The sequence below is a fragment of the Camellia sinensis genome, chromosome 1 (assembly GCF_055761805.1).
Source record: "Camellia sinensis isolate YWXY chromosome 1, ASM5576180v1, whole genome shotgun sequence".
NCBI classification, from domain to species: Eukaryota; Viridiplantae; Streptophyta; class Magnoliopsida; order Ericales; family Theaceae; genus Camellia; species Camellia sinensis.
Window position 1 is genome coordinate 205,323,805 of NC_138961.1, and position 9,395 is coordinate 205,333,199.

Below are 9,395 nucleotides of genomic sequence, written 5' to 3' on the forward strand. Positions count from 1 at the left end.
GATTTGTAATTTTTTTTTTTTTTTTATATACGTTTACACTGAATTGCTATTTCTTTTTGTTTTAAAATAGTACTATTTTGTGTTATGATTGATAGGATAGGATGGATTAAACGCACGAAGTGAAATTCAAGTTTTGTTTGAAAAGTGAGTTGTCTTTTTAATTTTTTTAACTATTTTAAGTTGAGATTATAAAGTACATTGGGTTGGATTTTTTAGTTTTTTTTTAATTTTTGTGAGAGAAAAAATAAAATGATTATAATTTGGATGTGATATTTTGTCTTATTGATTTTTTAACTTATTTTATTATTTATTTTTGGCTAAATTAACCCCCAACCTCAAAAAAAAATCTCATGCCAAACGAGGACTCATTGGCCCTGTTTGGTAAGGCTTATTTCAGCTTTTAGCTTAATTTAAGCTATTTTGATGTGTTTGGCTCAATTTAACAATACAGCTTATAGTTTTTTGTAAGTCAAAAATCAACTTATTCTTTGAATGAGGGAGGAGAAGCTTAATTTATAAGTCAAAAATCAACTTATGTTCACAGTTATAAGCTATAAGCTGTTAGGGTATAAGTTATAATCACTTTCCCACAGTTCTACCAAACGGGGCCATTGTGTTTCTTTCTTAAGTGACTAAGGCCTCATTTGGCATTCAACACTTTTAGCTTAAAAGCTAAAAAGTACAAAAATATCAAAAAGTCTATAACATATACTAAAAAGTTAAAGATTTCATTTTCTCTCTATTATTTACATATATTTTCAAAAAAAATTAAAAAATCGTTTCAAACATATTAAATTTTTTTATCTCATATTTTAGTCATAAAATTAAAATTTTTCTAAAATAAACTCTTTCTAAACGAGACATAAGTAGTGCAATGCTAAGCATACAAAATGATTCATAGAAAATAGATTGAAATAAAACTCTTTGTACTTAACCAACGGTGTTTGTGAAATTACTAATAGAAAAATATGTAAAATCACTTATATAGCCCATAAAATTTTCTTACTTCACAGATTATAATTGCAATAGTGACCGTTGAAATAGAGAGAGTAGCAATAATGGGGATAGCGGTAGCAGTGACAAAAAAAGTGATACAAGATGGTAAAAATCACCATAGCAATCAATGGTGACGATGTCACTTTAAAAAAATTCAAAATAAAAAATATTTTTATTCTATTAAATTTGTTTATTGTTCACTATAAAAATATTTTTAAAAAAATAATAAAATTTCAGTTTTAGTGGTATTAAATGTTAAAAATTACATAAAATAAAATAAAAAAATCATCAAACCAAACAAAAATTCGTATCAAGTTTTACTCGTATCAAGTTTTACTCCTTGCTAATCAACAATTTACCCTTTTTGAGTTTATTATTTTTTTTGTAAAGAAAATCTGGTAACAAAGGAAAAGTTATTACCAAAATTACACGATTGCTTGTTTGTTTTTTTCTTTTCTTTTCTGTTTTTTAAAGTAAGGCGGCGGTGGATCCGTCAAATTTGTGCTTCGACAACAAATTTCTTGGTAAATTAAAATGGAATGTAGGTACAAAGAATGAACACCATTAGGAATGAAGGTTGGATGTTATTTTCTTTAAAGGGTCAGGCTTTGATCTAGTCTATCATCAGATTGGACCGTGTTGTTAGATTCGTGGAGGTCTATTACGGGTCCCGTTTTGAAAATATGAACCATTCAATGTGTAAAACTCTTCGAGTACTACATGCCTGTAAAAAATCATGTTAATCAGATACCGATAACCATGTGATCAAAACAGTTTTTTGTCAACCGTTAATTTATTCACCGTCTATTTTTTTTATTATACAAAACTGATTTGATCACAGAACTATCGATATCCGATCAACGTAATTACAAACATCTAATACTTGAAAAGTTTTACAAATTGAACGGTTCAGATTTTCAAAACGAGACCCGTGGTGAGCCCCACGAGCCCAATAGCATGGTCAAATCCGATGGTAGACTGGACCAAAGCCAGACCCTTCTTTAAAAAGCCTCTCTATGTCTCAAGTGAATTTTTTAATTAAAAAAAAATAAAGTTAGAGAAGAAACCAAAACTCAAATCTGAGAACACATTTATCACTTAATTAGCACACAAAATATAATATTATTTTTTTAATTTTTATTTATTTAATGCGTGTACCAACAGCAAAAGCGAAAAAGTTACAAAATATTGATAACATCTTTGAGCAACCTAGAGAGAAATCAAATAGGAATGGCATTGGAGACACAAGGATAAACGACGGTGACTGGGTGAGCCATGATGCGACGGCCCTTAGAGTGGCGAAAGCAGTAAACAAGAGCCCCCACAGGCCATTCCACCACCGCCGCTATTATGAACGCCAAAAACCCGAGTGTGGGTCCCACCACCTTGCACCGGCAAGGATTGCTTGTACTCCCACACTCTACGCACATCGGCATCCCCATACCAACAATTGATCACGACCACGAGGACAAGAGCAATAATAATAATAATGATATATAGATGTGAGTGTGGTAGGTGGGGCTTGGAAGTTAAAGAGAATTGGTGGTTTGGTTTTCTTTTGTTTGTGAGTGAATGTAGTGAAGGAACGAGAGACCCAAGAAGCAGAAAAGACAAGTTTAAAAAAATTAAACATTGAATTTTAAAAGGAGCACTGCATAGCATATAATATGTGCTATTCTCTTCTCTTCTCTTTTTATGGTGGTGGGGCATTGAAAAGCAGAAGGAGCATCAAGGGTTATCATATATTTATAATTGAGTAATTTAGAAATTTTAAAAGATTTATTAAAATTGTCATCAAATGTCTTATATGGGTATGAGTTCTGCATAGAACTTACATGGTGTGAGAGTGAGATATTTGGTATAAATTTTGACAAATCTTTTGAGGTCTCTAGCATTTTATTTTATAATTATGAAAAAGATAATATAATTTTATATTTTTTAAGTCATTATTAAAAATATATATATATATAATTAAATACAACATAAGATATAATCAAAAATCTCATTAGTTATAATTCAAAAAAATAACATAATTAAAAATATATATACCACGCTATTTTAAGAGTGTATATTAAGAAATATTTTGAAAAAATAGTTAAATGTTAATTTTTAAATTTTTTTAAAAAACATATAAAAAATATAAAAAATAATATAACTTAAAATAAATTAAAAATTGAAAAGTGACTTTCAATTCGCCTCTTAAAAAAGCACATAAAACTTTACTTCATATTATTATGGTGTCAATTGCGAAGGGGAGGGGGAGAAGGCTGATACGTGTCGTCTCATGAGAGTACCACGTGAAATTTTACTTGAAGACACATGTTGTCCATCCCTTGTTTTGGGCTGCCACCGTGTACTTCCACTGAAGCAACATAAAAATATCTATATAATAAGGAGTAATGGTTTTTGAATTCAGATGGGACTATTGTCCATTTGTCACAATATGAACCGTTAGATTGACTCAATCCAACAGCTAAAAAATGTCTAAGAGGCAAATACATTTTCAATGGTGGATTTACAATGGTGATTCAATCTTACGATGTCCAAGAGACAAATACATTTTCTCATTAGGTTTATTCTTCCCTTCCATCCATCTCTCTCTCTCTCTCTCTCATTCAAAATTTAAAATTGAGTTGTCTCTCTAATCTCTCACTCTCAGAGCTTACTCTTCATCTTCAATCTCCTTCATAGTAGATTGGCGACTTCGCAGATAGAGAGTTTGTTGGGTGCTAGCCTTGCTAGATCGGTGGGTCTAAATCGGCGACATCAGTGAGGTTCTCCAAAATCGGTGAGGTTCTCCAAAATCTTTTGGCCCTTCACATACCAGCCCTTTGTTTTCAATGAAACCAACCTTGAGTTAGTTTTTCTCTTTCATTATGGGTGATTAGCAGCCAGATTAGTAAGGTTTTCTTTGTGTGTATATATATTGATTATAGATTTTTTTTGTTTTTTTTCTTTGAAGCCACAGAGATCATCTTCCTCTCCCTCTGTTTTTTTCTTTGAAGCCACAGAGATCATCTCCCTCTATTTTTATATCCCATCTCCCTCTGTTCTCACCTACGTCTTCTCCCCATTCCCTCTTTATCTCTCTGGCCCTCTCTGATCTTTTTCTTTCCTCTACATACTGACGCTGCTCACTTCTCCCCTTACAACCCTCCCTCATCGCTCGGCTTGCAAGGTAAGATTTCCTCGATTTCTATCTCTCATCTTCTCCCTCTATTTCAATTTCTTTTTGTCTGGCGCTGCTCTCGAACTCTCTCTATCAGGTGAAGGAGATTCCAAGATTCAAAGTGAAAAACCCTAATCGTCAGTGAACTAAAACCTTAATTTCGCTTAATTTTGAAAAATCCTTGACTGCTACTAATTGTTTGATTGCTAATGAATAGACTAATGAATTTATTGATTTTGTCTTATTTTTTGAATCCATAAGTGTAACTCCCACAGCTTTCTCCCTCTGTTTCGATTTCTTTTTGTCTGTTCGACGCTTTGGCGCTGCTCTCGAACTCTCTCTTTATCGGGTGAAGGAGATTCCAAGATTCAAAGTGAAGAACCCTAATCGTGAGTGAACTAAAACCTTAATTTCACTTAATGTTGAAGAATCCTTGACTGCTACTAATTGTTTGATTGCTAATGAATAGACTAATGAATTTATTGATTCTATCTTATTTTTTGAATCCATAAGTGTAACTCCCACAGCTTCTGTGATAGATTCGGGTAAATAGGTATTTAATCAGTGGAACATATTTTTAACTCCTATTTTTGTCATTTAATTTCAGCTTCTGTGATAGATTGTGGTAAATAGGTATTTAATCAATGGAACATATTTTTAACTCCTATTTTTGTCATTTAATTTCAGCTTCTGTGATAGATAGGGGTAAATAGGTATTTAATCGTCTAGTTTAACATTATATTAAAGCATTTTTTACTTCTTCATCCCCACCCCCTGGCAGACATGCAGTGAGTTGAATATAGTTTCCATGTGTAATTTTCTTTTTATTATATTCTTGATTTGTTGAGTTATATGAGTGTCTCACAATTTGTAAACATCAGTTCTGAAAGTTCTCTTCTAAAAGTTCTCTTCTGAAAGTTCACTGGATTTGGTAAGTTCTCTTTATGTTATGTGTAATTTGCTTTCTACTCTCACCACCCGTCTCCCAGCAAAACAATTTCAATTGCACATGTTATGTTATGTGTAGATATTCTAGACAAAGGATCAAAACTAAAGTGTTGAATTTAAGAACAGTATTAGAGTGGTTAAGAGGATTACTTTCCATAATTTTATCCTCTTATCCTGTTATGGGCAATCATTTTTATTTTATTTGTATTTCTTTTAAATAATGTATTGTTAATGTTAGACAAAAGAAAACACCTAAACTGATATGGAATATAATAGTGAAAAAAAATGTCAATTTATCTCTATATTATACAGTTAAATAATGTATTTTCCTCTTGCTATCAGACTCCATTTTCAAGTTATCCCTATACAGTTGTAGTAGGTTCCTTTATAATCCCCCAGTCTCTTAGAAGTTGGATTTGTTGATTGGGATTTTATTTTATTTAGCAGGTTGAGTTTACTTATTTTGGAACTTTTGATTATTGACTCTTCAAAGGAACAATGCCTTAGCCTTAGGTGCTAAAATACATGTGTATGCATTATATTCTTTTAGATATTATGATTGGCCTTAAAAATTTAATGGACAAACCTTGCATAGTTTTCATCTGCCTACTTTCGTGGGCAAAACAGACATGCGCATGCATGCATGCATTACATATATATCTCATTGGATATGTGACAGAAAAGTCCATTTGTGCTCATATATATATTTTAAATTTTGTGTTCAAAGTTTGATTTTTTGTAATGGAAAAGTATTTGATTGCTAATGAAATTTAGAATCTGTTGGTTTCAGATTCTAAGAATTTTTTTGGTTCATTATGGTGATTTCCAAGTTGATTGCTTTTAAACAAAGCAATAATAAGTTTTTCCCTGATTTATTTTCTGAATAGTTGGGTTCAGATTCTAATAATTTTTTTAACTACTAATCATTGGGTGTTTGTTCCATTGGGTTGTTTTTTTAACCATTTCCATACTCTGTTTTTTTTTTTTTTTTTAAAAAAAATTGTATTCAAAGTTAGATGTTTTGTAATGGAAAAGCATTTGATTGCTAAGCTTTTTAGTTTCATTTGAGATTTAGCAGGTTGAGTTTACTTATTTTGGAACTTTCGATTATTGACTCTTCAAAGGAACAATGCCTTAGCCTTAGGTGCTGAAATACATGTGTATACATTATATTCTTTTAGATATTACGATTGGCCTTAAAAATTTAATTGACAAAGCTTGCATAGTTTTCATCTGCCTACTTTCGTGGGCAAAACACACATGACAAAATCCCATTTGTGCTCATATTATCATATATGAGAAAAGTATAGTGAGTTTTGCACATGTTATGTTATGTGTAGATATCAAGACATACCTGTTTTTTGCACTCTCCCCTTCTCTCTCTATGCTCTTTCTTTTTTTTTTTTTTTTTTTTGGCTGTGTTTGTTTTTGTGTTTCCATTCTTCAGTTCTTCAATTAATTATCACCGGTAAAATAGCATTGATACCCAATTTCTTGCTCATTGTAGAACTAATGAGTGTTTTTTTTTCCCTACAATCTCTTTCCCATTTTTTCTTGACAGCCAAATAGAAGATTAGTTTAGCAACATTTCCATCAATGACAAGAATACAACACTGAATCCACAATTCACATGGAATAAATTGTAAATAAAAAGTTACTAACTCACCTTTTGACTCTGATTTTTGCTCATCCCCTTTCAGTGCTTCTTATTATTTGGGTAGAAATTCTCATAATCTACAAATAAGAGACCCATAAAAACACACATGCACATGCATGTATGCATTACATATATATCTCATTGGATATGTAATAGAAAAGTCCATTTGTGCTCATATTTATATAATAAAGCAGAACGGTTTTCAAAAATACATAAAATGTATCAGAGATACATTTCGATTGAACGGCTAAGATGAATCCTAAATTTATATTAATGGTTTAGATCAACGATACTTCCCGCCCAAACATTTCTCTCCCAAGCTTCCCATCTACCCACGTTCTCCTCACATTCCCTATCTATCTCTCTCTCTCTCTTTCTCTGTTCTCACCCACGTCTCCTCTCCATTCCCTTTTTATCTCTCTCTGCCTCTTTGTTCTTCTTCTTTCCTACCCTCCATCTTTGCTCACTCTCGAAACTGCTCTCCAATCCTCGATTATTGCCTCTCAAATTCGTCTCGCAAGGTAAGATTCTCTCTGTCGGGCTATGTCTGTTTTTGAATCGAACCCTCCCTCTTCGCTCGCTCCTGACTCTTCTAACTCGGCTCGCAAGGTAAATCAACATAATCAAACAGGTTATTTTAGGGTTTTGTTTACGGGTTATATATTTGTAATTTCTACCAAATCTGTTCATGCTGTGGTTATCTTCCTCATAGAATGCTCTATTCCAAGCATAAATCGGGGTCTCTTACTCTACTGCAGCCAAGACAACAATACAAGTTGAAAATCTTTCTTTGTTAAGTCGACAGCTCCGAGGTGAAGGAGATTCCAAGATTCAAAGTGAAGAACCCTAATCGTGAGTGAACTAAAACCTTAATTTCACTTAATTTTTAAGAATCCTTGACTACTACTAAATGTTTGATTGCTAATGAATAGAGTTTATTGATTCTAATTTCATGATTGGTATATATCAGCTCTCAAATTATATTCTTATATTCTTATTTTTTGAATCCATAATGGTGGTTATCACTTGGCTGGTGATGTTTTTGAGTTTGTTTCATGGTTTCTCATGGTTGTTCTGATTCAAAAAATAGTATTATGATTTTGTTTTTGATAGATTGGGGTAAATAGTATAATGATTTCTTAATGGTAATGTTTTATTTTTTTATTTTTTTTTTCCAGTTAAATTCTCAACCTTAGAACTTTCTTTGTTTTTTAAGAAAATTTGTGTTAGAATGTTTGGTGCCACTTCTGCCAATAACTTATCAGATTTTGCTTAATTCTGTTGTATGTGTATTTTTTATTTTTATCTATTTATTTATTTTTGCTCTAATTTTGTTTCCACATTATGTCATTTAGTTTTCACTACTCATGGATTGCAATGTGCGACATGGAAATTGCTCTCATTGTTGTTATTATTATTGTTTTATTTCGTTTCAGGTGTCGTCTTTCAATCGCAATCTGAATTCTGCAAAGTTTCAATCAAGCATTTTTGGTACTGTTGTTCCTGGCAAGCCATCTTCCTTACAGTTGAGTAATCCATTGTTTCCTCTTTGTGCAGTTGAGTAGTGTTTGCTTATATTGTTATGAACACAGAATGATTTGGTCCAAACCATACAGAAAATGTATTGCTAGGAGTATGCAGCCTATCAAAGCAACTGCAATGCCTCTTACAGTTGTTCTTCAACCAACATCTCGTACTATTCTTTGTTTCAGTTGTTTATTAACTATGTATGCAATTTATTTTCCTTCGATAAAAATTTGACCTTGTAATTAATTGTTGGTGTATGATCCATAGCATCCTAGCTAGATTAAGAAGTTATTTTGTGTAACGCCCCACTATTTGCTGGCCCAAATAACTTGTGGGTTGACCAACAATACCCAAAAGCTTAAGTCCAAGCTATTTAGTAGCAAGGTAGTGGTGCTATATATGCCCAAGATCACCCATGCAAACTTCCGATGTGGGATAGGGTGTTACAAACTCCCCCACTTATAAATCCTCGCGTCCTCACGAGGGTCTATAATCAATCAGAATACCACGACAAGCTCGTGGCCAGCCCAGAATAAGTGGCCCACATGGTTGTGTGCATGGGTCGGCTCTAATACCATTTGTAACGCCCCACTACTTGCTGGCCCAAATAACTTGTGGGTTGACCAACAATACCCAAAAGCTTAAGTCCAAGTTATTTAGTAGCAAGGTAGTGGTGCTATATATGCCCAAGATCACCCATGCAAACTTCCGATGTGGGATAGGGTGTTACATTTTGACTAACAAAACTGAACTCACTCAAATTGCTTACTTTTTCAAGTTTTGGTCGGATTTGACGATTGGTATTACGAATAGCAACATCTAGGGATGACATGGATGTTATAGCTGTCAATGATCCTTTTGTTGATGCATGGAAAGAAGTTGTACTTTGCTTCTATTTTCTTTGGGTTCCTCCCCAGACATCTTGAATTGTTTTACACGTAATGTATTTTCAATAGTAACATAATCTCCTTCTAGTTGTTGGGCTGTAAGTTGAACTCAGCAGTTCTTGGCAAGCTCAAGTTGCTAAAAGATAATTGTAGTTCACTTGATGACCCAAGTTTGAATCTGAATTGTACACGCTGTTCTTGGTGTATGATC

General features: G+C 32.8%; 1 long non-coding RNA gene across 2 annotated transcripts; it reads left to right on the top strand.

The window, feature by feature from the left end:
* The first annotated feature begins 3,675 nt into the window (after nucleotides 1-3,675).
* On the top strand, nucleotides 3,676-8,563 carry LOC114308995 (uncharacterized). Of its 2 annotated transcripts, none has more exons than XR_003645648.2 (3): nucleotides 3,676-4,554; nucleotides 7,529-7,622; nucleotides 8,207-8,295. It is a non-coding gene; the product is annotated as an uncharacterized LOC114308995 (long non-coding RNA). The 2 variants fall into 2 exon arrangements; XR_014329343.1 differs by lacking the exon at nucleotides 3,676-4,554 and adding an exon at nucleotides 8,387-8,563 and having other exon boundaries at nucleotides 6,515-7,622.
* The last annotated feature ends 832 nt before the right edge of the window (nucleotides 8,564-9,395 follow it).